This window comes from Mauremys reevesii, linkage group 11 (assembly GCF_016161935.1).
Source record: "Mauremys reevesii isolate NIE-2019 linkage group 11, ASM1616193v1, whole genome shotgun sequence".
Taxonomy (NCBI): domain Eukaryota; kingdom Metazoa; phylum Chordata; order Testudines; family Geoemydidae; genus Mauremys; species Mauremys reevesii.
In genome coordinates, this window is record NC_052633.1 from 14,216,769 (window position 1) to 14,243,257 (window position 26,489).

The 26,489-nt window shown below is 46.0% G+C and overlaps 1 long non-coding RNA gene across 3 annotated transcripts; it reads right to left on the reverse strand.

Annotated features, from left to right (window-relative positions):
• Positions 1 to 18,975: 18,975 nt before the first annotated feature.
• LOC120374927 lies at positions 18,976 to 26,062 on the reverse strand. 3 transcript variants are annotated; one of them, XR_005586346.1, is made up of 5 exons: positions 25,955 to 26,062; positions 22,304 to 22,477; positions 21,639 to 21,723; positions 20,730 to 20,849; positions 18,976 to 20,070 (listed from the first exon to the last, which is right to left on the reverse strand). It is a non-coding gene; the product is annotated as an uncharacterized LOC120374927 (long non-coding RNA). The 3 variants fall into 3 exon arrangements; XR_005586344.1 differs by lacking the exon at positions 21,639 to 21,723; XR_005586345.1 differs by lacking the exons at positions 20,730 to 20,849; positions 21,639 to 21,723.
• Between the last annotated feature and the right edge of the window lie 427 nt (positions 26,063 to 26,489).

Here is a 26,489-nt window from a genome sequence, read left to right on the forward strand (position 1 = left end):
GGTTGAAAGAATTCAGTGGAAGATTTGATCAAAACAAAGTATTCACGGACTTACAATGATGGAATTACTACCAGAAACAGACTTGGAAGAAAGGATTTTAAAAGGCCTTGGTTTCAAAACAGTTCTAGAAAACCTGATTTCTCTAAGTGATGAGAAAGTAATTGAATATCCTGCTCTTTGACATAAGAAAGGATGGCGACAGCCCTAGATCACAGGCTGTCACCCTAACCCAGAAATAGATGGGCTCTGCAGATGATAAACAAAACCTACCTGAGTCCTGGAGACACTTCCCATCTCTCCTCATGTGAACAAATGAGATTGATTAGCTTTTAAAAAGAGAAAAAAAAATCAGAGGGGATATAATAAAGTATACAAAAGAATGAATGGGATAGAGAAGGAACTCGGACGGTGATGTTTATCCCTGCTCCATACAAGAACAAGAACACATTCAATGAAACTGAAAGGTCACAGATCTGATGCTGACTAAAGGTAATCTTCCCCCTGCTACACACACACACACACACACACACCATCGTTAACCTGTGTAACTGATTGCCACTAGATATCATTATGTCCCAGAGCAGGATTACAAAAAAAGGATTAGTCATTTTTCTGGATACTGAGAACACATATATTGATATATTAGCTAGGATTTGAAGAGTATGAGGGATGTAAATCCTCATGCTCAAGCTACAAGTCTACCACGAATCGTTGAGTGCTAGGATGAAACTCCTTATGGTCAGGCTATTTTATAACTGTCCATGGCAGAAACAGGAATTGTCTTTTCTTTGTGGATGTGTGAGGCAGGGGTGTACGTACACACACAAAGCACCTAGCACACTGTAGCCCTGATTCCTGATAGGGACTCCTAGGCATTCCTGCAATGCAAATAATAAGTAATATTCTTGCATAGTGAAGGGTAAACTTTAAAAGGCTTGAATGAGTCCTCCAAAATCTGGGGTGTATCGATACAGGCCCTGACCCAAAGCCCCCACTGAAGCCTTTGGAAAGCCTCACACTGACTTCAATTGATTTTGAGGCAGGCCCTTCATGAGGAGAGTAGTAAGTCGCAGCAGAATATTTTTTAAACAGAAGCCCTAGAGAAGCAATGGCTCTTTGGTGAGCTGTGAGGAAAGCAGTGCAGTGTGTATCAAATACTTCAGTACGAGAGAGAGAAATGGACTTTCAAACTCATTTCACTACATAATGTTATTAGGTGTAGGAAATTAGACTGGCCAATACAGCTGCATAAAATGCACAGCAAATAAGAGAGAATGAGAGAGAGAGGGAAAACACTGGGGAGAGATCACTGTCATTCATAAAAGAGCACCTGGCAGACTAAGAATTAAGTTCACTCTTTGGGGCAAGCTAACCCCGGCTGTTATAAATACATTTTAATGCCTCTGTCAGCAGGCTGAACGAAAGAGGCAGCCTTCACAAACACAGTGCGTGTCAGGTATTCTCGACAGTTCACAGGGAGTGAGAGAGATGTTTTGATTCCAGTTTTTTGTCACTTTCCCTTTTAGCTCCGCTGAGCAATTTCCTGATCAGTTGGACAGTACAGGTAGGGATCCAGGTGTAACAGAGCACATGTTTTCTGATTCAATACGCTCTTTGGCAGCAGGGCAGTTTCATGTTGTAGCCTCTCACAGGGGCAAACGCCTGCTGTGGTTAGAGTGTTGAAGACTCAGTGTAGATATGCAGAGTAAAATGGAACAAGCTGGGAAAGGAATTGCCAATGTCAATTTGTCAAACTGGAGAAATCTGGGAACACTGAAGCCCATCCCAAGATACATTGCCTCTCTCCGTGGGACTCCATAGCCAATTCCCAACCAGTCCTTTATGAGAAGATAGCCATGCTTACACATGAGGTGTTCCTTGCAGACCAAAGGTTGTGGTAGACGACAGAGCCTACTAGTCAGCAGCTAGATATTTTCAGCTTCCTTCCCGCCTACTCTGCACTGCCAAGGGCTAGCAGGACATCACTAGATGACTGCAATTAGATCAGTGGAGGAAAGGGAAATATATGCCTGCTTCTGTTGATCCTCAGCTGGTATAAGTCAGCATTGCTGTACTGAAATCAATTAAGCTATGCTAGAGTGATGTTCAATGCAGGGAGAAACCAGGGCAACATTTTCAAAATAATAAAGGTTTTTTTAGCTGTGTTCTCATCTGGTGGCCACATGGTGCTACTTACCCCTTCGCATCGCAGCAGTAGTTTCATGTACAACAACTCGACATGCTACAGCAAAACATTCAATTGGCAGAGATTTCACTTAGCCCAGCTGTCCTTAAAGGGAAATTTCAGCTGTCAGACGGGTGCTGAGCACGTGAATTTGGCCAGTTGAGAGAAAGATTTTTCTCAGTTTACCTGTTGCAGTGTTACTTTTAAACCAACGCGTGAGCTCCTGTTTCTAGCAGCAAGTGCATGCAGCTTGCAACTTTATAGCTAGCAGCGCCAAGACACAAATTACTTAATTCATCTTTTCCTGGGAAGGGAAGACAGCTACTAAGGCACAGTGAGATTTAGTTGGCCGAAGTGTGGCCAATATCTGTTAAAACGTGGGCCTCAGCAAATACAAGTGACTCCTCTTTCCAGAACTTCCACCAGACGCATCCTCAGACCCAAAGACTTGGAACACCCCATCTCTCATCACTAGCAATAGACAGGCCAGGGCTTTCATTAGAGTCACTTATCCCAGGAACGGTAAGTATCAATGTTCAAGGCAAGGATGGACAATTAGGCATCGTTGTTCCACCACTGTGCTACTACCACCAGTGTAACTCCATCAGTTTGAAGTCAGTGGTCATGACTAAGGTCACCAAGGTAGTCTGCAGCAAGTCTTTTAGGTTGTGGTTATGGTCTTGTTTGGATCCTGTCGGGAGAGCAAAGGAATGCCATTTTGCATGAGGTAATACTGCTCCTGCAGGACAGTTTCAGCCCATTGGAGACAGCAGTCTTTCCACACGGCAGCCTGTTCTGCTGACTCCATCAGAGCAATGCTTGGGAGGCCAGTCCTAGAGTGGGTTTGCAGAGAGTGGAGGAGAATATGACTGACGTAGAGAATGTTGGTGGGGGGTGGAGGGAGAGAAAGCAGTTGTAACTCTGCCCACCCACAATTATGGGCAGGTGCTTTTTCCAGCTTCTTGCTACATTTCCTCTCATGTCAGTGGGAGGGAGAGAGTCTAGTACCAATGTCACTAATCATCTCTGATGTGCGGTTGGCACGGTTGGCTGTGAGAGTCTTTTTGCGGCACTCTCTGTGAGACAGAAGCCTTTGAATCTGGGAGGTGGAGAAAGTGTTCCTCGCATTTCATAGATAGGTTTACCGAAAATGTATAGTCAAGCTCCAGATACCTGTCAAAGCATGCCAAAGAGATAAAATAGCCTTACTACAAAGGACTCTCCCATTCAAGTCATTTTACAACCTTCATAAGAAGGGCTTTCTTTTCTGTGGGACTAAGATGGCTGCCATCAACCATAATATAACAACACCCTCAGTCATTACAACTTCTTCTACCTCCACCATAGTATTTATTTATTTTTTACCCAGGCTGTAAATTGAGAGGGAAAGCATTTTCTGATCATGGCGCGTGCTGCATAAATCTCATCAGAAGGTCATAGCTGAAAAATCCGCTATGCTGATCAGAGTGATTCCCCATTACTCTGAACTGGCAATTCACAGCCTTTGGAGAGCTAGTAAAGCACAGACGCCGGCCTGTTTAGGCAGTCTGGCTTGCTGAGGCTATCACAGGGGAGGCAGGGTGCTGTGCAGCCTGATCTCTCCATGATCAGGAGGGAGAGAGACCCAGGTCTCTACCCAAGAGAGGTGACGGCTGAGGATCCTGGAGCCTAGAGTGGGTGCCCTTGTAGGACCACAGAGGGGGAATACAGGTGCAGTTGCCCCGAATTGTGACAGCAGGTACCAAAATGACTGCAGGAAAATACAATATGTATCCCCTTCATAGCGCTGGCTTCCAAAGGAATATGTGCCCAGCATGAGTGTTATGCTCAAAACCTCTCCAGCCTCCCAGCCCCCAAACTTTTCTCACGAGTTTACATAAGTTAGGGTCTGCGTGATCAGCTTGTTAGAAACACAAGATGCAGGCGTTTGTAAAGGAGAGGGATTCAGGCAGAACCCACAGTTCAATGCTCTAAAATCTTCCTGTCACTTTCTGCTAGCTGCTGCCCTCAGCTTCTGCAGCCTCCATCACCCCAGGCAAAGAGACAGTATCTCCATAGCATCTCTAATGGCACGCTGATAAACAAAAAAATCACACATCCAAGAGCCTTGCTACAAAACAGTGGCAATTACAGTCCAACGCTGGCCTCCTGCCCAACCACCACAGCAGAGAACACATAATCCATAACAGTTTGGTGTCTTGAGCGACACATGAAAAGAAAATAATAAACTTGTTCCAATGCAGTTGCAACTCAGCAAACAACAAACTACCCTTAAGGCGGTGATTAGGTTCTGTGCGTTGGACTAAGAGATCTGCCCTGGATGGAGCAAAAAGCACAGCCCTGGGACAACACTTTAGCTGGGGTAAATTGGTGCCAACGGAACTACACCGGTTTACACCAGCCGACCCTCCGCGTGAACTGACACCACCAAGGGAAAAAGTGAGCTTCTCTTTGTCAGGAGTTCTTTTTAAAAACCACATCCTTCTTAGGCAAAAGATATGTGGGAAGATTAAAACAAAACTCTAGGGTCAAATAGAGAGAAAGAAGGAAAAGCAATATCATTCTTTGATTGGAGCCATCAAATCCACTGTCATGTTGTGGCTTTTATTTATTATTAACACAACTCCGTTCTTATCCCTCAGTGTAATAATAACAGAGTTGTTGGATATATGTGCATCCCATGAGGCTCTGTGGTTTGTAAAAGGGGACGTGCCATCCCCGTGCAGGCCTTTGCAGCCCTGTGCGGCACCGTCCAGGTCTTAACTCCCCACTTGGGCATTGTGCGGATCCCTTTAATGGATTGCAGCAAGGAGAATCCCAAAAAAAGATTAATAAAATAGCATGTCCCCTTTAATAAGGTCTCAGGAACAATTACAGTAAACAGTTCACAAGGGCCTTGCCCCAGGACCCTGGCTCAGAGCTCCCAAACTCAGCCGTACAAAATCATGACTGGTGTGGTGAAAATAAATAAGGAAGTGTTATTTACTCCTTCTCATAACACAAGAACTAGATGTCACCAAATGAAATTAATAGGCAGCAAGTTTAAACAAACAAACAAACAAAGTATTTCTTCACACTATACCCAGTCAACTTGTGGAACTCTTTGCCAGAGGATGTTCTGAAGGCCAAGACTATAACAGGGTTCAAAAAGGAACTAGATAAGTTCATGGAGGATAGGTCCACCAATGACATTTAGCCATGATGGGCAGGGATGGTGTCCCTGGCCTCTGTTTGCCAGAAGCTGGGAATGGGCGACAGGGGATGGATCACTTGATGATTACCTGTTCCGTTCATTCCTTCTGAAGCACCTGGCATTGGCCACTGTTGGAAGACAGGATCAGAGCTGACCCTCACATACAGTGAATCGGGGCGTCCGCTCTGGGCCCTGCGCTTTGGGGGCCCCCGCGGGCCACTGGTGCAATTGGCCAGCACTGGGCACGGTTGGTCCCAGACATAACAGGTCAGTCCCGGAAGTGGTGGATTCGTCATTTCTGTTCCAGGCCCCACCCCCCCCAAGGACAGCCCTGGAGAGGATACTGAGCTAGATGGACCTTTGGTTTGACCCAATATGGCCGTTCTTATGTCCTCAAGCAAAAGGCTCTGGGCTGGGTCAGGCTAGTGGTCAAGATCCAGAAAGAAACCACCACCTCTTGTAACCTGTGTGGGGCTTACTCCCCCATATTAACCATCTCTGGCTCCACAGACCATTCCCAGGAAATTCCTCCCTGCCATACCCTTTTCCTTCTAAACTCTCTAATACTTAACAACAGCCCGGCTATTTAGGGAACACCAGAGCTCATCAGCTGCCCAGGATTAATGGACACTATGCCCAGGCTGTGACTCAAGTTTGAGACCAAGCCTCCCTTCCATCCACACAAAATCAGTCTGACTTGGGTCAGCAAGCACTCAGGATCTGGGTCCTAGGATCCTGTTCGGGGGATGGGTCAGAGCCCAAATCCCACTGCGACTCAGGTCCAAGCTTTGTCAGTTTGCAGTGTGGACGCAGCTCAAGTCACAGACCCAAGTCAGAAGATCTGCATAGTATGGAGGCATTAGCATGGCTGTAAGACCCGAGTCCAGCAACTGTAAACCCAGGGTTTACAATGCAGTGTGGAGGCTCGAGCACTGACTTGGAAACATCAAGTCCGCAGGCTCAGCTTCCACAGATCCAGGTTTCCAAGGCAGTGCAGACATACCTAAGTAGCTTGCCCGGGGTCACATAAGAAGACTGTAGCACTGACCTGAACAGAAATCCAGGTACAGATCTTCAGCTGGTGTTAATTGACTTCAGCAGATCTGTGATCATATGTGTGGATCTGGCCCCATGGCTCCTGAAGCCCAATCCAGAGCTTCAGTCACTAAACCATCCCTTCCTCAGAGCCTGGGCACCAGGTTTGTATAGTTTTAGGTGGTACCCAGAATGGGTCCAAGTCCCACCCCCGACACGGTAGCAGGGCCATGACTCCAGGAGGGGCTAGATGGACAGGGGTAAAGGGGCCGAGACTGGGACCACAGCTGGGGATGGGCGTGAGGCTGGCAGTGGAGCCCCGGGGCGGCAGCCGGGACCTCAGGCACAGGGCCAGGCCCAGCCTGCAGCAGAGCCCCAAACATTGGTGGAGCTGGGCCCACGTTACTGAATATTGGTGGAGCATGGGCACCACAGGCCCATATAACTCCCTGCCTATGTCTCTGCGTACAGATGGAATGTACTGTAATGTAACAAGATGCCAGGATCCATCTTGAGTACAACCTCACAACTGACAATGCCAAATTGCTGGAGGACAGGAAAAGCCCAGATTTTGAAAAGTGAAATCTTTTCATTGTCCTTTAATGCTATACAGTGAAAAAATGTCCTAACAAAAAATGCTCAGGTGTGACCTGTTTCCAGTTGCTGAACCAAGCCTGGTAACTGGCTCAAAATTATCTCATCACATCAGATAAGACAGGCGTGCAGTATATGCTGGTTTGAGTGTTGAAATGGGTTTCTGAATCTGTTGATGAGAAAAATAGTTTAGAAACCTACGTACATTTTTTCCCAAACAGTTTTCATCTCTTCTAGATCATTGCTTTTTGGTTTGCTATATACAATTAAGTGATGCTATAGATAGTGTCCGGCATAATATAGGGACCCTAAGGCTAAAATGGTGTTGCTTTGAACTCTGCAAAAATAGTCATTAGTTCTGTACAATATACTGCTAATTAACTGACCCAGCCATGAACCCAGACCACGTTCCGGGGTGGGGGGGGATCCCAGATAATATTGCTCTGAACAATCTGTGAGTTATGTGGGTTTTTCACCAAGGAATTGATACATGTATAAGAACACATGTGTGTCTACCGCTTCCCCGAAGAAGCAGCGTATCACTTCTCCTACCGTTAATGAGTTATGTGTGGTTCAGCTGGGCATAGATCCACCATCAATGGAATGAAATTGAATTTCTATAAAAATACTTTGCAAAGCAAAAAAAACACCAAACCAAATGTAAGCTGCTGCTTCTTCAGAACATTTTGGCCAAGGAGTCTATAGTCTATAGATATGGAAGTGCCCTAAGATCTTTAACGTTCACAGAGAAGACAAGGTTTTGGTTTTTAAGGCCCTGCCCAAAACACTCTCTCCCAATAAACTGCCTGGAACTCACTTTGTCGGCTTTGGGAACTGACGGTTCATGGGAATCTAGGCATGCTTAGCCCACTTAGCCATTACTTCTGGAATGCTTATGAAACATGGGATTGCAGTGCTGGATCAGTTCAGAGACTCATGTAGTCCAGGGTAAAGCTGAGCAAATCATAGATTTTTTTCGGTCCAGTGGTCAAAATAAAAAATCAAAACAAACAAAAATTGTTTTGGGTCAAACAAAACGTTTCACTCAATTCAAAATATCAGAGGGGTAGCCGTGTTAGTCTGGATCTGTAAAAGCAGCAAAGAGTCCTGTGGCACCTTGTAGACTAACAGACGTTTTGGAGCATGAGCTTTCGTGGGTGAATACCCATTCGTCGGATGGATCCGACGAAGTGGGTATTCACCTACGAAAGCTCATGCTGCAAAACGTCTGTTAGTCTATAAGGTGCCACAGGACTCTTTGCTGCTCAATTCAAAATGAAAATTTCCCCCCGTCCATTTTTTTAAAATGAATCTAGCTAACTTTCAAAACAAAACATCATTCTGAAGTGAAAAGCCTAAACATTTTGTTTAGAAAATGTCAAAATGAAATATTTCAACTTTTTTGAAATGTAAAAAGAAAAATTTCAGCAAAACTATTCACTGAATTTGACCTGAATTCACAGGCAGTTTTGGTCAACCCAAAACTGCATTTTTTTTCAAATAAACAATTTACCCCCCCAAATTCATCCAGCTCTTGTTCAGGATACTGCCTCTGACATTGATTATTAGTGCTCCCAAGGAAAGTATCAATCCCCACACCATATAGCAACTAGCAATCATGGGTTTATATAGTCCAGAGTACCGCTTCTGTCATTGGCTAATACCCATTGCATCAGAGGAAGGTGACACTTCCCACACCATATAGCACCTAGAGATTTGTGCAGAACTGTACTTGGGAGGAGAAAGGAGATGAAAAGAAGTCCATCTTGAGCCACACAGGCAATCCTCTTACATCGTGAAGCATGAGGTTTAATTCCCCACAGCATTATCTTAGCTCGCTTCAACAGTATTCTTAAAACATACACCAAAAAAGAGCTTCCTGCAATTTCATTACCTCCAAACAAGTTAGAAAAAAGAAATGATTTGTTTGCTGGAATTAAAAAAAAAAACACCCGAGAAGCAAACAATCAAAGTAGATTTAGGCAATATATTCGAAAGGGTGTATTAAGGAGAAATGTTTAAGCTCAGGATAGTGACTTTCCTTAAGACAGCTCTTAATAAATAAGAAATTTCAGGAGCAGCATGAAACAAGCAGCAAAGACTATTTTTAACAAAGATCAATATTTCTGCCACAGATAACATCAGTGGTGTTCTTGTCTAGGCTGTTTCCAATGCAGTGTGCTTTATGGTCCTTTTAGATATGGAGCAAAACTGTTGGGTCTTTGCAGTGCGGGCCTGCACTATCAATCAGGATCTCTGATGGTCCCTTGCCTCTTTGAGGGGGTTCTGCTGCTGGGAGGTTGCTGCTCATTTCTCTCGGCACTAGTTAGCATTTCAAATGCGCAGCTAAGAATGAAAAATGAATAAATAAATTGGATTTGCCAGGGCTTCTCTCGCCAGTCAAGAGAGCAGGGAAGGAGAACAAAGAGGAAAAGTTCGAGTGACCTTGCACCATTGTCAGAACGCTTGCTGGGGATGGAAGGGGCTAAGCGTTCTTTTTATTTCCCAGAGCGGGAGTGAATTTTAATGCCCATGAACGTGAGAGAGACTGGTAGCAGTGGCTGGTGCCAGGCATGGTTTGGACAGGCTCACCCCATAGTAACGATGTCAGATCTGCCCTGCCAATGCCCCCCTGCTATTTCCTACACTGAGCAGAGAGGACCAGATGGTGGCAAATTAAATTGTGGGGGCAATTGTGCAATCTGGACAGACATCCACTAGGACTGGAGCAATATGATCAAATTCAGGTCACTTCTGACCAAAAGCAGGTTGGAATTCCAGAGCTGATGAGCAAGCGAATTAACCTTGCCGCCTTCTACTGGGGGTGATCTCCACACATAGCAGCAACAGAAGAGCCAAAGAAAAATAATACAGATGAAAGGGGGCTAGATTCTAACTGGGGTAAACCAGTCTAACTCCACTGCCTCCAACGTAGCCACACCGGCTGAGGATCTGCTCCCTAATCAACAAATGACTTTAAAAATACCTGTGGGATTCTATTGGCTTTCAGACGCTGCTTCAGCCCACTATAGAAATGAATATCCATTTCCACTCTCCTTCCCCCTTCCAGCCTCACCTCATAAAGCTCTTTTTAAATGCATCTCACAGTGCCAAAAAAAAAAAATTAGCGTCTCTTCTCCTCCAAAGAGCAATTAAATCCCATTACCCTTCAGCAGGCCCACTCAGGCACAACGGTCACTGACAGCCTGTGAAATTGTCATCAAGGAATCATCATCAAGGTGGCTCAGAGCTTCTGTCATGGAGCAGCCAGCACAGCTCAGCCTGGAGCCCTGGCAGCTTGGCGGGAGGGGTGCACCAAGGGAATCCTCATTCCGGAGTTTTCTTAATGGGCAGGCGTTACTTGCACAACGCCTGCTGGGGCTCCCTACAGGACAAGGCACAGTCATTTTTGCACCGTCGCCGGTAACAATAAGAACAAGCATCAGTGGAGTGTAGAAAAACGTGAACACCCAGAAGGAATAAGAATGTGTTACTGTTATTTACCTAGCACTGGAGATAAAAAAAACCCACCACAGCAAACAGCGACAATAGAAAACAGTGATAGGAGTTGTCCCACTGCATGGCAACACCTGCAGGCATTTTGCTTTCCTTCCACTTGAATTAGTGGAGCTGTGAGGTTAGCCTGCTTGCTTGGAGTCTGGCTTTCGAGTACTGGGTATAATTCGCTTTGCTGGCTTTACGAAGTGTTTTCAATGGGTCCAGGAGCCATGTCCTGGTATTAACTCTTAAAATAGTGGCTTTTTCCAGGCTCGCTGCCAAATGAACACTTTTAGGTGGCATGTGTGTTTAACTGTAACATTCAGAGAGTTTAACATGACACTGCCAGGTCTCTGCTTGTCCAGCAGTCGAGAGGTTAGTCTCTGCAACTGCTCCCACCCCAACCACAACATATTACATACCACAGAAGTGGGCAGCTGGGTCTTGGGAGAACAGGAAATCCTACAAGGAAAAGGGACAGCCATTCACAGGCGTGACAACCCTCTTTAGAAAAATTCAGCCCTATTATTCTCTGTGTTCTTTCTACAGGCTCAGCTGTGGTTTTGGCCCAAGCCCTGAGCTCCGGGGGAAGCACGTCCTCCTGCTGCCTCAGACAGACTGTCATGTTTGGCTTCCCAGAGATTCAGCATCTGTCTCTTGCTCACACATCCCTTCAGGTCTGGGTAGCTTAGCTAGCTGGGGGTGGGGAGGTGAGGGGTGGAGCCATCAAAAACTACCCTGCCCCCCTTTTGTGGGGATAAGGCATAGCACCCCTGTGGCAGCTGTTCTCCCCATTGTGCTGCCATCCGCACTCCATGTAGTCAGCATCATGAAGTAAGGCAGCACCCATCTTATTGAAGCCAGCTGTCCATCTAAGGCACCCAACAACGGAGGCACCCAAAATCACTAGTCCCTTTAGAAAAATATTGGCTTATATTTTTGGAAGGAAACTCCCTTCTTTGGAATTTCCTGCAAAACAAATATTCCCTGTTAATCCTCTTTGTCTCTTGTTTATTTTTGTGATGAAATGAAGAAGAGTTCTCCATTGCTCCACCTTTCATCTTAGTTCTCTTTGTCCAGGAAAGGGGTACCCAGTCCCATCAGAGCAAACAAACTGGAAACAAAGGAGAACAAGATGCAATGTCATAAGACAGGGGGCTGGAGCAGGAGACCCTTCTTCACCATGAGTAATATGTTACTCCACATTCGGGTGGCCAGGTCCCCAGTTTTCAACTGGAAAGTCCGGTTGAGGGGACCAAACAGTGTCCGGTCAGAGCTAATGACCAGACACCCACCCAATATCTGGTTACGGAAGGTGGGGGAAGCAGGGAGGCTCTGGGTCATCACCCATTCCAGCCCCCTACCTGTGTCAGGTGACTGCAGCTCCCAACCCTAGCTCCGCAGGCGAGCCCCTCTTGACCCAGGTGAGGGAGAGTGGGAAGGGAAAAGCAGCGAGTGACAGGAGGGAAAGGGGAAGAGGAATGGATGGAGGCGGGGCCTCGGGGGAAAGAGGCGGGGCCTAAGGGGAAGAGGCGGGGTGGGAGAGGTTCCAGCACGCCTGCTGGCATGTCCATTTTTAAAATATTACCAAGTTGGCAACCCTACTCCACACACAGTTGACATTGACTTGAATAGGGCTACTCCTGGTGTAAGGTGCTATTCAGCGTGAGCAAGGCTAGCAGTCTGGCCCACGGAGGAGACACTTCCACCCTGTCCACAGTATGCAAGTTGAAGTTGGAGAAGAGAGAATCATTGACGGTTAGTGTTATATAAACATTACATTCTAATACATAAACCATGGCAGGAAAAAGCAGCCAGGCTGCTTCTCCCACCCATTTAATGGCCATTTCCTGAAGGCTGCTTAAATGAAGGCTTGGGTCAGAAGAGATTATTGAAGGGAAGCTATTTCCCAGCTCAGCATCAATTATTTACCATTGTGATTAATCATTTACATAGCACTTTCCATTTTACAGTATTTAACAGAACACAGTTGGTTATAGGCCATTTCGCTTAGAGCCAGAGCTGGAACACCCAGCCTGAGCAGGAGTGACCAAATGGATTTGTGCCTGTACGAGGCAGAAGCCATTCTCATGCCACCAGGAGGGATGCGAGAGACCAGTCACTGCCTGCCCTTGCTACACCTATAAAAATAGTCCCAGCAGACACTCAGCTATACTCAAAACACAAGGGGTGAAATCCTGGCGCTACTGAAGTCCCCCTATTTATCCCCTTGCTTTATAGGGCCTGGGGAGAACCCGATTGCCTGCCTTGTCCTCAACATGTTCATAACACCTGCAATTCTGCATTGAGACAATCACAATAATCAAACCTCATGCTCCAGCTGATCACCTGCAGGGGTCAGGAAGGAATATTTTTCTTTTTTCGCCTTTCTCAGAGATTGGCCACAGTTGGAGACAGGGCACTGGCTGGGAGGGACTTAAGAATGTTAGTTAAGTGCTGTGCTGAGCCAGGGCCATGGTGTTAACTCAGAGCCTGACTCGGCCTGCCCTACTCACGTTATGCAAGTACTCTCCTGGGGCCTGACTCCGATCTCATTTACCCTGGTTGTAGACTGGGGTGGTGCCATTGACTTCAACAGAATTATTATTGATTTACACCAGCGTGAGATCGGAATCTGGCCCACTGACTTCAGGTGTGAATGTGGCTAGAACCAGGCTTGTCTCCTGTCAAAAGAAATAAAAAGTGTTACCCCAGTCCCCTCAAAACAGTGACATTGCCGTGGCCATTTAAGCAAACATTATGTTTTCTAATTGTACAACAATTTTCATGTTGAGCCCTGTGGTTCAGTTAAACTCTTCTCCGTAAAAACGAGCTTGTGTTTACACTGGGCATTCAGAACACTGCTGTTTCCTCTTGTTCTGAGCTGACCAAAGAACTATTCATTTGGGGCCAAATCCTGAAATCCTGACTGTTTTTTTACTCTCCCTGCACCAGATTCTGGTCTTGGTAATATCTCTGAATACATCCAGAGTGATCCCAGCAAAGCCAATGGAGATGCAACGTTACAATGAATTTACACCAGTGTAACGGAGACCAGAAACTGGCCCACTGATTTCAATGGGAGTTTAGCTGAGCAAAACCTCCGGACCTGATCTCACTTCCACAGACAGCACAGTGATTCCAGGGCTTCATTGGAGTCAATCCTGATTAACCTGATGTAACTGAGAAAGGCAGAATCAGGCCTTTTGGAACAAATCCTGCGTTCTTTACAATGTCATAAAACTTGACATAAAAGTTGTACAAGTGACCCAGCTAATTATTTCCTGAAACAGTCTTACCCTGACCCCCCAGAAGGCCAGTACTAATTTGGAGCCTTATGCCAATACATTCTGGGACACTTCAAGTGATATATTTCATGTTTTACTACACTTTTTTAAAAAATGCATTATCAGCTAATCTCATGGAACATTAAAGACCAAAGGAATTTATAAATATTCCACATTAAAGTTTAAAGTTTGCTGCTAACAGTCTGCAAACTTGCTGCTCTAGCATAATGCATTCGATGGTTCACTTAGTCGCTGGATAGTGGATTTGGGACCTATCCAATAAACGTTTGTCATGTTATTAGACCGTCAGGTGTTTAGGGCAGAAACCATCTTTTCCTTCTGGGTATGTGCAGTGCCTAGCACAATAGGGTCCTGGTCCAGAACTGGAGCGCCTAGATACTACAACATTAAAAATCTTGAAGGGTTGTGTCACAGGGTCCACTCAGCGCAAGTGGTGCCTCCTCCTGGGTCACTCTGGGGATTAGCACTGGCCAGGCAGTGACCCCTCCTCTGGTGGTGTCTTCACCCATCCTCTCTCACCCTGTAGCCCCTCTCGCTCCAAGACCTGCAGCCTCCTCTTCATGACTCGGCCCTCCAGCCAGGTCATCATACGTGTTCCCCCCTTCTGGAGTAACAAAGTCCTTCTTGATAAATGGGCTCAGGCAAGCTTCCTGCTCACTGCCCCGCCGGTGTCACTTCCTTGGTGGCTGTTAGGGGGACCTGGGCCCACCCTCTATGCTGCATCCTGGCTCAGGAGCCCTCTCACTGGCAGCTAAGGTTTGACCAACCCCGTATCTCGCTGCTCTTTACCCTGAGCCTTGCCTACCTCTCTAGCTCTCCTCCTCCTCTGGGTTTGCCAGTCCTAACCCTCCCCTCCCAGGGAGAAGGCAGCTTGCCTCTAGCTACTAACCTCCCATGTCCCAGGGAGTGACTTCAAATTCCATCCCTGCAACCCCCTTCTGTTGCCGGCTCCCCGGCTTACATAGCCCTGTCTCTCCCTTCCCAGCTGAGCCTCATGTCTAATTAATCAATCCCTACTCCCTGGCTCCTCCTCCAGGTGCAGCTTTGGCAGTTAATTAGGCCCAATTTACCCTCTCAAGCACAGAGTGGCTACAAAAACACCCTCTGTGCTGCCGCACTCCAGAAGAGATCAGGAATAGAGTCACTCACACACACACACAAGGAACAGCACGTCCACCAAGGCAGAAGGGTGACCGGCTCCTTGGTCTCCCTACAGCATGTGCCCCAGCTTGGCAGGCCATGATGGGCATGCTGCCCACATGGCTGTTGCATGCTTTCCCCCAGTCCCGCTGCACACTCTGTCTGCAGAGCTATAGTATGAGAACCCACCACTTTCAAAGATAAAGTGGGTGGAAAGCGCAAATTCTGTGACAAACAATCCAACCTAACCCTCACCACTCGTTCCTAGAGGATAACATATACTACTTGCATCTGGGCACAGGAACATGGAGAAGGCTGATGGGCTACTCCCAGTGATGTCATCCTCCCTCTGCCTGCCCTGATTCCTCCCCCTCGGAGAAAATGGGTTCATCATTGCTGCTTATTCCTTGGTGTTGTACCCCAGCCTTGCTTGCCTCCTGCCACTACCACTGCAAAACCTACCCACCAGTCCCTGCCTGCTCCTCTTTCAAATCCTCGTGTGTACCCTGCCTCTTTTGAACTGGGGCAGCCAACAGAGGGCTGGGTGGCGACCATCTCTCCTTGTGCCTCTGAGCTTGTGTCTGCCAAAGCCATACTTAGCTTCCATGTGCCTAAATCAGTAGTCCCCAAATTTTTCAGGGTCACATCCCAGCCTTGCCCCTATCTGTGTCCCCCACCTCTCAGTAGCTGGGGCTGAGAGTAGGGCCACAGCTCCAGGGGTGGGGACATGGACAAGGGTAAGGGGGCCGAGACTGGGGCCGCAGCTGGGAGCGGGTCTGGGAGCGGAGCCCTGGCCAGGGGCTGAGGCTGGGGGCAGGGCCAAGGGCAGAGCTGGATGGCGCTCCCTCCCGTGAGGTCTGGCTTGGGTCCTGCTGTGCCCCCCTCCCCATGTTCCTCCATGCCCTCCCCCAGGAGAGCATACCCCACAGTTTGGGGACCACTGGCCTAAGTGGACCCCAAGCAATTTAAAAAAAATAGCTAGTGTGTGCCTATCCCAAGGCCACACCCACAACTCTGCGCATTTCATTGCATGCAACAACAACAATGGAAAATCCTCTGTGTGCACTTCCTGCTCACATTCTAAGTTTCACGTAGTTCCCCTCCCGCCCACCATGAAACCTGATCAAAATGTGGCCCTCAGTGTTTGTGAGAAAGCTGAAACACAGGCATCTTTTCCTCTGATGAGAAGTTTCTCTCTCAACTTTACTAAAAGGAAACGTAAAATGCAGACATAGGACTAAACCAAAAACCTGGACACAAGCAACTTCAGAGACTGGGAATGTTCCAATTCAGATTTTGTTTCACAACCATCTGTACTACTATAATAGCAGGGCAGTGTTTGGCTCTGTGGTAGAATCAGATGCACTTGGCAAAAATAGGGAGAGAGCTATAATTGTGTTCCACCGGGGAAAGTGATCATTAGAGAATATTATCTGGATAGTGGTTATCAAAAACTGGCTGAATGGGCTCAATTTGCAGTGAAAAAATTTGCCAGAAAGAAATCAAAACATATGCATCCCCATGAAAACACCGTACTTCAGCAGCATGAAAAGCCAATAATCTGGGAGGAAGTGAAGGCTGGCTGGCTAGGAATGTTAATTAAGGATGATCAAGCTGCATCTGAGGTGGATTTCAAATCTAGTCAGATCATTCAAGATTCCAAATCTTTTCTGAATTTTGGAGCAATAAACAAAATGCTGCAAACAAAAATCTGGACTGATTTATACCCCACTGATTTCAATAAGGTGTCCCAGGGTTAACATCAGCACAAGAATTTGGCCCCTCCACTGTAAATGCAGTAAATACTAGAGGCTAAATTCTATTATCAAGTATTGTTCTGCATGTAGCTCCCACTGCCTTACAAAGGAGGTCACACCTGTGTTTGAAGGAAGCGTGTGGTCCTTTACTGCACCAAAGTAAACCTCAGAATCTTCCACATCACATGTATCAGTAACTCCAGTCAAAGTCCCTGTGTGATGACCCTGCTCACAGGGTAGATTTTTATTTTATCTTTGTGAAGTTATAATCATGGGCAAAAGCCTGCAACCCCTTGCCTAGCAAAATAGTCACATTTAAACCTACAGGTTTGGGGCCATATATGATGGATACTGAAGCAGAAAAGCTAGGGACGGGGGGAATTCTAGGTAGGTCTGGAGCAGTGTAACTCCACTGAGCCAGTAGTTAGAGCAGAATCTGAATCCCCTAGTAGTCCTTTGGTTCTACATCCACCATGCTGTGTCTGGATCAAACCCAGTAAGGGTTAGCTAGTCTTCATTCTACACATGGCAGCCCAGCCAGACTAAGAGCCTGCTTCTGAATATTGAACTCAATGGGAGTTTCACCATTGATTTCAACGTAGGCTGGATGAGACCTGAACACAAGCCTTGGAATTCACTACAACATAGTTTCTCAGCCCATGGTCCTTACCCTCCATGCGTGGATACATCTGGGGAAGTTGTGACCATCCTCCTTTTCTTTATGACTAGATATGAAGGGGGTCCTGGAGCTCTGAGTGGTGTTTCCCAGACCTTTTCCCCCCACATTAACATGGTGTCACATTATGGAAAAGTTTGAGACCTATTTCATTAAATCATGGAGGAAAGTGTTTTTATCTATCTACATGACATGTTAGAGTGCTTGGAACTCTCCAATTAAATATTTTGTTTTGTCTAAAACTTTTATGGTCCTTAATATCAAAGTCAGACAAAGCCACCTCTTTGTAGATCAGACCATATGTCCCTCTCCCATGGCATGGGAGCCACCTGTAATTTCTCACACAGCATATGGAGGGAGTTAGATCTGCATTTTTGAGAGTCTCATTCATTCTGCATGATTAGTCCTAAATCTTCCAGTACAGATGTTAACACATATGGCCACCATCATCACCACACTAATCACACAAGGAAGACAACTTTTCCCTTAACTTTGAGATTCAGATTGACAGAACTGGGCTCTAATTATCCCTGTTCATTGTTTGCCATCTCTGTTCAGCTGATTAAATTAATACGCCGCTCCATAAACCAAAATAAAAGAGTTGCAGAGTTTGTTTGGAAATGGGGGCTCATAAAATTTATAAAAAAGATGGGTAGGACTGCATAGTATTGTTTCCTATTGCTAACATTTGAATTCAATGCCTCCTTCTTGCATGCCTCCTGCAGGCATATTGTCTCATGCTGATCTTGTAAGTTAAGTAGGGTTGGATTTGGTGAATGCTTGAATAGGAGACCTCTAAAGAAAGTCCAGAATTCAATGGTTCAATAACGTGGTACTTTTCCTTCAAAGTCAATACCTCAACCAATATCCCAGCATGATGTTTAGGGGTGGGGGGGTATTGTTCTCTCTAAGCCCATCAGTGGAAGGTTCCTCGGGGCCAGATCACCTGCTGCCATTAAAGAGCCCATGGCTAGAGCATAGATGCCATCTTCACAGAGAATGTCTCATGGACACTTCTCCTTCCCTTCATGGATGTGAGGGATGATGTGCTTCATAATCAGATAACATCCCTGGGGCAGCTACAGCCTTTGCTTACCAGTCAAATTCAACACCCATCAAAGTGACTGGAAAGACTCAACTGAATTTAATGAGTCTTGTGGCAGGACTCCATCATCATCATCATCTCTGAATGCATCACAGCTGTTAATGGACTTATCCTTACAAGGGAAGAGTTATTTTTATTCTACTTGTGGGGAACTGAGGTAAAGAGAGATTAAGGGCCAGACTTTTAAAGGGATTCAGGTGCCTAAAAATGCAAATAGTTGGTTTTACAACAGCCATTTAATTCACATTGACCTTGTGTCCTCAGGCACCTAAATACAAGAGGTGTGCAAACAATTGAGTTTTTTGGTTCACTTGCAATTCTGAAAAATGGGAGGAAATATTCAGCAAATTGACCAGTAACAAAAAAAATTGTTTTGGGTCAACCCAAAATGTTTCTTTTCAATTTTGACCAGTTTATTAATGTTATATATTTGTATATCATCTCAATCTCTCTCTCTCTCTATATATATATATATATAGCAGTCTTTTTAAATAATGAAGGACATTTCTAAACAGTCATTTTGCATACAAAAAAAATCAAAACATTCTGAGTTTTCCAAATGCTATGTATTTATTTTTAAACAAGCAATTTGGTGAAACAAGTACCCATTCCAGTGCCACCAAATCTGCATTTTTTGATGGAAAAAAGTTTTGGCTCAAGTATTTCACCCATCTCCACTAAATCCCTTTAAAAATCTGGCCCCATGTGACCTGCATTCAACATATTCCCTTCTTTCTATAGTGAAAAAAACTGGTTATTTCTTCTTGCTGTTGTTAGCACTGGAGAGCTGACAGCAATATAGTTTCTGCTCCTTCATAAGCAGCTCCCCCAGAATAGTTTACTAAGCGCCAATCAGTTACACCTGTGTACATTGACTGAAGACAATGGGTTTGCACAGGTGCCACTGTGAACATCATTTGCCAGCAGAACATTTATTACTGGTGATTATGCAGAAAAAGTAAAGAACCCAGCATGACTCGAGCAGTTCAGAGTGAGTTTGTAAGGCTAGTAGATAGGAGCACATTTTTACTTGGCAGCTGAGCCCATCTGAATTAGCGTCATTAAAGAGATAATGCACACGGAGACAAAGACAATACGAATGGAAGCACTGGGGCATTTTTTACAGTGTCTCTTTATTGTCCCCTAATTCCGAGATCAACCTTAACTTTCGACTAACTTGTCATTACGGCGATTCCAGTACAGCTACCGTCATAATAGAGAATGTAAGGCTATCAATATCAGAAGACAGCACAACCTCCATCCAAGCCCTGGTAACTGGCATGTCCAGAGACTGTACCCTTAATATCATGGGAAGCAGCATGGGAGACAGCTGTGATTTATAGCATAAACTATTATAGACCAGTTCACGCGTAACGACATGGACGCTAAGACATACAGGAAACTTATGAAAGGCCAGTCCGGGGAAAACTGGGCCTTGCATAAAGCTGTTAGCATAGAACTCAGACGAGTTCATCAGACGAGATGGATTCCAGCCTTGACTGATCTGCTGTGTGACCTTGACCTTGATGTATTCACCCGTATCCAGGCGAGCCTCATAACCTCAGAGGCCAGCCATGTTCTGAACAGAACAGAGAGGGGGAAAAAAAAATCAAGCATATGCGTTCTTGTCGTGATCGCAAACAGCTGTGAATCATCAGCATTACCAATCTGCTTTAAACAAGCAACAAACGACTGAACGAGGCCAATATTGTAATGGCTTCAACAGCTAAAAATACCTGCTGCCAAGCAGTTATTTGCTATCTGAATATAAATCTTGACTTGACATATGCATGCATTATGTTTTCCAGGTTTCTGGCTCTCTTTCCATTGTTTTGTAGTCCCAGAGAGATCATAATTAAGGAACACTACCCCATCAAAATGCCTATCAGTGCACTAGCCTGTAAATACTTCTAATAAGTCTGGCTAATAAAATCCAATTTATTAGCCACCCTTGTACAGTATTTTTGCAGCCATTTCCCACTCATCACTGATGAAAATAAATCTTTCCCAGCTGTGCTGGGGTTGGCATCACTGCCAGTCTCATTCAGGCTCACCTGTAATGTGGCAAGTAATTAAAGCCCTTATATGAACAGCGGGACTTTGATTGCTTGCCAAAATTCCATCCTCTGCACTTCTGTCTGAGTCAGGGAGATAATGTCACAAACACCATTTCCAAAATAGCTCAGCAATTAAGCCACCTTTTATTATTGTGACCTGATGGGAGAATTTAGGCACTACCTCCTCAGCTGTTGTCAATCTTCATGTCCTGTCCCAGGGTGCACTGGGTTCAGGGCAAGATCTGTGGGCAGACACCAGTTTGGCTGGTCAGGAACATGAAAGAGCTACTACCACGGGCCCCTGCAGGTAGAAGGGCAAAAGAAGTGCTTACTTAGAGCAATGAAAAAGTGTTTGCTCCATAAAACTTCTCAGCAAATTGGTTTGGGGTGGCATTTGATGAGCCATAATTTGTTTGGGGTTAAAGATGGACATAAACTTTGTTTTATTTACATCATGACCTTACTCAGCAGCTGGCTGGTCAAATGAACCACAGAACAGGAAAGTCATTAAAATCTTAAAATAGTGATTGCTAGGATGGTGTTACTTAAGGAGTGCAAAGATTGCACATCACATTCTCTTAAAGAAACAACAGTATATTTCAGATGCTGTTTTATAGGAGGGGCCTCTTTTCTGGGCAGTCGATAGAGTCAGTTGTGTTATATGGAGTTATTTTCCGTGAGATAAAGATAGACCCAAATGTATCTCAGAAAACATACACTTCTCTAGTGTTTCTTCCTCTTCTCTCAATCCTTTTCTCTCTTTTATTATGAGATTCAGCATGATACATTTGCAATTTATTGAAAAATGAATTGTAAAGTTTGCTAAAGGGGGAACATTAACTTAAAGTTTTAACCAAAAATTGGCAGTTTTCAAAAATCCAATTTTTTTAACTAAAAAACCAAACAATGCTTATAAAAAATGGGATTAGAAAAAATTCAGTCTCAGTGTTTGGTTGAAAATTGTTTTTTTAAAAAAAATGTTTGGAAATTATAAAAAGTGATTAAAATCCCCCCCCCCAAATTAACTGGCATTTTTGCCCAGCTCTAATCATTGGTATTAATATTGATCATTGTTTATGGTGATAATTACTTTTTCTGAGAAGAAAATCAACTTGTCTTCAGTTTTGGTTTCCAGTATTCTTACTTTTACATCTGCAGTGTAAGTCAGGAAAGCACTGCATATTGGGTGCATGAACACAAACAAGGAATGAAGAAAAACAAGAAAGATGGAGGAGGAGGAAATCTCATCTGCCAGCCACCAGACCCCCCCAAAATCATAGCAACTTGTTACAATAGGTGGACCCAGTCCTGCAATGATCTCTGCATGCACTCAGGGGGACCTTATGGTAGAATCTGGGGCTATGACTTTAAGAAAAGGCTATTACTAAAAAACAAATGAGTGATTTTGCTCCGGAAGTTAGTTTGGGTTGGGGGGGAAGGAGGAAAAGGAAAAAAGAAAAAATCTTCATGGGGCAAAAGGTTTAAGAACAAGAGGATCAGTAAATTAGGCTAAGTTGAGTTGGTCAAGGTAGACTAATTGCCATGATTCACTAAGACACAAGGTGGGTGAGGCAATATCTTCTATTGAACTAACTGCCTTTGTCTCTATTATCCTAGGACTGACATGACTACAACACTGCATACATGATTAATTGAGGTCTGCTGTTGGCCTCTAAGTGGAATTTTCCCAAATACTTAAAACGAAAGAGGGTGGAGGAGGAAACTTGTTTGGGAGGTGTCACGGGATCCACTCACCTTTGATGGCACCACCTCTTGGCCCTCCTGGGGATAAGCTCCAGCCAGGCATTGCACTCTCCCCTGGCTGTCTCTCCCACACTGTCCTCTCATTCCGCAGACCCCTTTTGCTTGAGGAACCAGAGCTGCCTCTTCAGGAGTCAGCCCTCCAGCCAGGTCACTCCATGGTTCCCCCTTCCAGGGTAAACATAACCAAGTCTTTCAGGACAAACCATCCCAGGCATCCACTGTCCTCTGCCTGGCCTGCACCATGTCCCCAGGGAAACCCAGGGCCACCCACTACCTGAGAGGGGATTTGAGGGCTCTCTAGAAACAGAGCCAGGTCTGCGAGGGGTAAACTCCCAGGAAGGAGAAGAACTATTTAAGCTCAAGGGCAATGTTGGCGCAAGAACTAATGGGTATAAACTGGCCATGAATAAGTTTAGCCTGGAAATCAGAAGATTTCTAGCCATCAGAACAGCAATGCTCTGGAACAGTCTTCCAGTAGAAATAGTGGGGGCAAGAAACCTAACCGGTTTCAACATAGAGCTTGATAAATTAGTGGGATTATAGGATAGGGTTGGCTGAACTAGCAGGGGACTGGACTCTGTGACCCAGGAGGTCACATCCAGTTCAGTATTTCTGTGTTCCCACCACATTTTTAGCTTCCTGCTAGGGTCATTTTTCTGGGCCTGCTCATTATGGGTCTGTGTCCGACTCCACATCAGGTAGCTGGACCGTGGCAGGTTGAGAGGGATGTTGAAGCAAACATGTCAGTTGGAGGCAGTGGGGAAAGCACTGAAGGCATAAATCAGGGTAAAATATTTAAGGAAATAAGTAGTGGCAGCTTTGGGTCAGGGTGGGAGTGGAAGAAATGTTGGTGATATGACACAGGGGCCAATCTCTGGTTAGCCTCTGCTCCCTCATGGTTACAACAAGTCATACTAGTATTGTGTTTAGTAAGTTGCCAAAGACTAATGCCACTAATGAAGGTGTAGGCAAGATGAGCCTCTGGAACGCAAAGGTTCCCAAAGGGGTGAAGGGAGGAAGTTAGTAGTTGGCGTTTGGTTTGGGGTATTGGAATGATAGGAGCCAGTCTCAAATCTCAACTCTGGCTCCAGGTTTGGCTTTTGAATCCTCCCCCTTCACACACCCTGTCTAGGGCCATTTTGGCCTGTCTAGCTCTTGCCAATGTCAGTCTCAAGCTTGAAAGGTGGGGGAGGAAGCACTATAGTGACACTCCTGTAATGGCAGGGGAGAATCGGCAATCGTGGCAGTGATGGAAAATGTACTGCATATTCTACTTCCCCTTGCTCCCCTTCGTCAGGGCCAGACCCGCTACCACCAGCTGCTGGCCTGCTCCTTGGCTGACTCCGCTGCTATCAACCAGTGAGCCCAGCTACTCTGCCCTGGAACTGACCGAGTGGCCACAGCCCCTGACTGGCTGCTGCTTTAGCAGCCCTGCTTATAAGCCCAGCTGTAGGGGCCGATCAACCCATACTACACATTCAGCTGCACTTTCCTTTCCTTTGTTCCAGTCCCTGCTCCCCTCCAGCTTCAGACTTCGATTCCCTGCTCTGCCTCTTGCTTATGAGTCGGGTTGACACTCTGGTTCTGGCTCTCCAATACTGATCCCTGGCTCTGCCTTACAACTCCAGGTCATCCTCCAGCTCTGGCAATTGGCTTCTATCCTTCTGGCTTGCTGGACCCTGCCCACGCTGGACCCAGCTCTAGCAGGCTGAACTCTCACATCCATCACTAGGCCTGACTACCCACTGCCTGGCTGGCTACACCATTGCCACTGGTGGCAGCTATCTGTGGTTACTTTGCACTGCAGCTCTCTAGCCATGGGAGCACATGGCCCTAAGTGAATGTAATTGGCAATGAACATGTTGTTTTAGTGTCTGCAGTGTTACAAATCAGGCAATGTTACCATTACAGTATATCCATAGGCGGTGAGTTATTTGAGCCTGTGCTGCCCATGCTCCACCAATATTCAGGAAGGTGGGTCCAGCTCCACCAATGTTTGGGGCTCTGCTGCCAGCCAGGCCCCACTCCTGGGGACCCTGCTGCCCACCCCACATCCATCCTCAGCTGTGGCACCCTTACCCCTGTCCATCTAGCCCCTCCCAGAGACATGGCCTTGCTCCCAGTCTGGGCACCACCAAAAATTATACAAACCTGGCACCCATGGGTATATCCATAGAAAACTCTTGCCTCTTGATACTGGGAGGGCACAATCTAAAGGGGAGGACATGTGACCACCTCCCCTCCTCAGCCCAGTGACACCCCCACCCCTGTACCCAGCCCAGGGCCACCATGTTCTTCCCACCCCACCAGAGTTACCTGCATTGGGAGAGGAGCTCTGTCCTTCTCCTGCTCAGCCACTTGCCCTGGCAGCCAGGCCCAGGCAGGGAGCAGGACAGAGCCACTTCTCCTGCAGGCTGAAGCTGGCTGCTCCAGGTCACTGCTCTATGAGGGGCAGCAGCTGCCTGAGAGCCCAGCTGCACAGAGCAGCAATCTGGAGCGGCTGGTATGAGAAGTGGCTGGTCCTACCCCCTCTACTCCATGCCTGGAACCAGATGCCAGGGACAGGGGCTGAGCATGCCAGGCAGCAGGTACAGTGGGAGAAGGACAGAGCCTCTCTTCCCCCTCCCCCAGGCCAAGTAAACCCACGTGTCCCCACTACACATCACCTATGAGTATATCCTGTGGGTCGACTTTTCAGTCCTCTTACACATCCAAAATGATATTTCTGTCAAACATTGATCTAAAACATCTTTCTGTTTGAAGTCCAGAAAGGGAAAATCTGTTCAAATCCTGTCTATTAATTTCCCCCCTGTAGGATATTACCCTTGATCCTTGTAAGTCTTTCTAACCCAAACCCCTATAGACAGTCAGTAGCTGAACTGAATGATTCCAGGCATTCCTGCTGTAATTTATACATTTTAATTAAATTAGTTGAGGTTCTCATGCACCCAAAATAATTCAGCTGGGCTGGAAACTGTTCAGACAAATCTTCTCTGAATAGCCTGCTTATACAATAATATTTATAGCCACACTGAGAAATTCACTCCAACTTCCCAACTATGGAAAAGTTAATAGACAATGACCATTCTATTTTAAAGAAGAGTTATCTAATAAATTATATGTTAGTCCTAACAAAGCTATACAAAAGATGTGATTCTCTATACAATTCTGTAGGTTTTTAGAGCAATTTCTATAAAGCCTTAGTTAGTTTCTAAAGAAACCTAGTGTAAAAAAACCCTAAGTGCCTTTTCCATAAGAGGTTACATCCTGTTTTCACAGAAAAGTTTATTTGCATTACAGTAGTACCTCTGTTTCCTGCACAGATGAGCTTGCTACCTCCCTGGACCACTTCCTACCTGGCCCTGTCTTGGGTCTTTGCCTCTGCCTCTTCCCAGCCTCCCATGTTTCAGCTCTGCTTTCTCTAAGCCTCTTCCCTGTGCTCCCAGCAGAGATTCTCAGCACTGCCTGCCATCTGGCTGGTTCTGCTGCAGGGGAATTTACTCTGTGCCCCTAGCAGGGCAGTCCCTGACCCAACTGCTCCCTGAACCCCTGCTCCCCTCCACCAGCACAGAGAATCCTGGGTGCACTCACTTCCCCCAGATTTCCTTCACCACTGCCTTGGGTTTCCTAAGGCAGCCCCACCTTCCTTCCAGGAGGCTCCATCTGCCAGCACTTCCAGTCCCACTTCCCATTCAGCAGCTTCTCTCCCTGAGTCAGGCACCAGAGATCTGCTCTCCTTCCTGGTCATCCCCCACCTGAGCCAGGTTCAGCCTTTTTAACTCCTCTATCTTGGAGAGACACCTTCTACAGCTGTAGCAGGCCAGGGCTGATTGCACCCACAGCCTCTTCTTAACCCCTTCAGGCCCAGTGTGGCTTTCTGCATGGTTTGGTGGGCATCAAAGCCCAGGACTAATAGCATCACAAGGCCCTCGTAGAGGCATGCCCCATGCACAGTTCTTGTGTGTGGCATTTTAAACATCTAGTCCTTTTTGCTTTCCGTTTCCCTTTCACCATTTATATTTCTGGTGAAGCACTTGGAGAAGTCATTTTGTTTAGTTAATTCCTATCTGTTGAGGAAGATACATTAAATCAACACATGTCACTTTTTAGTAATTCCGTAGGGTGAACAGGCTTTGCGATAGATTTGCCTTGGCAGGCAACATAATGCTAAGGGATT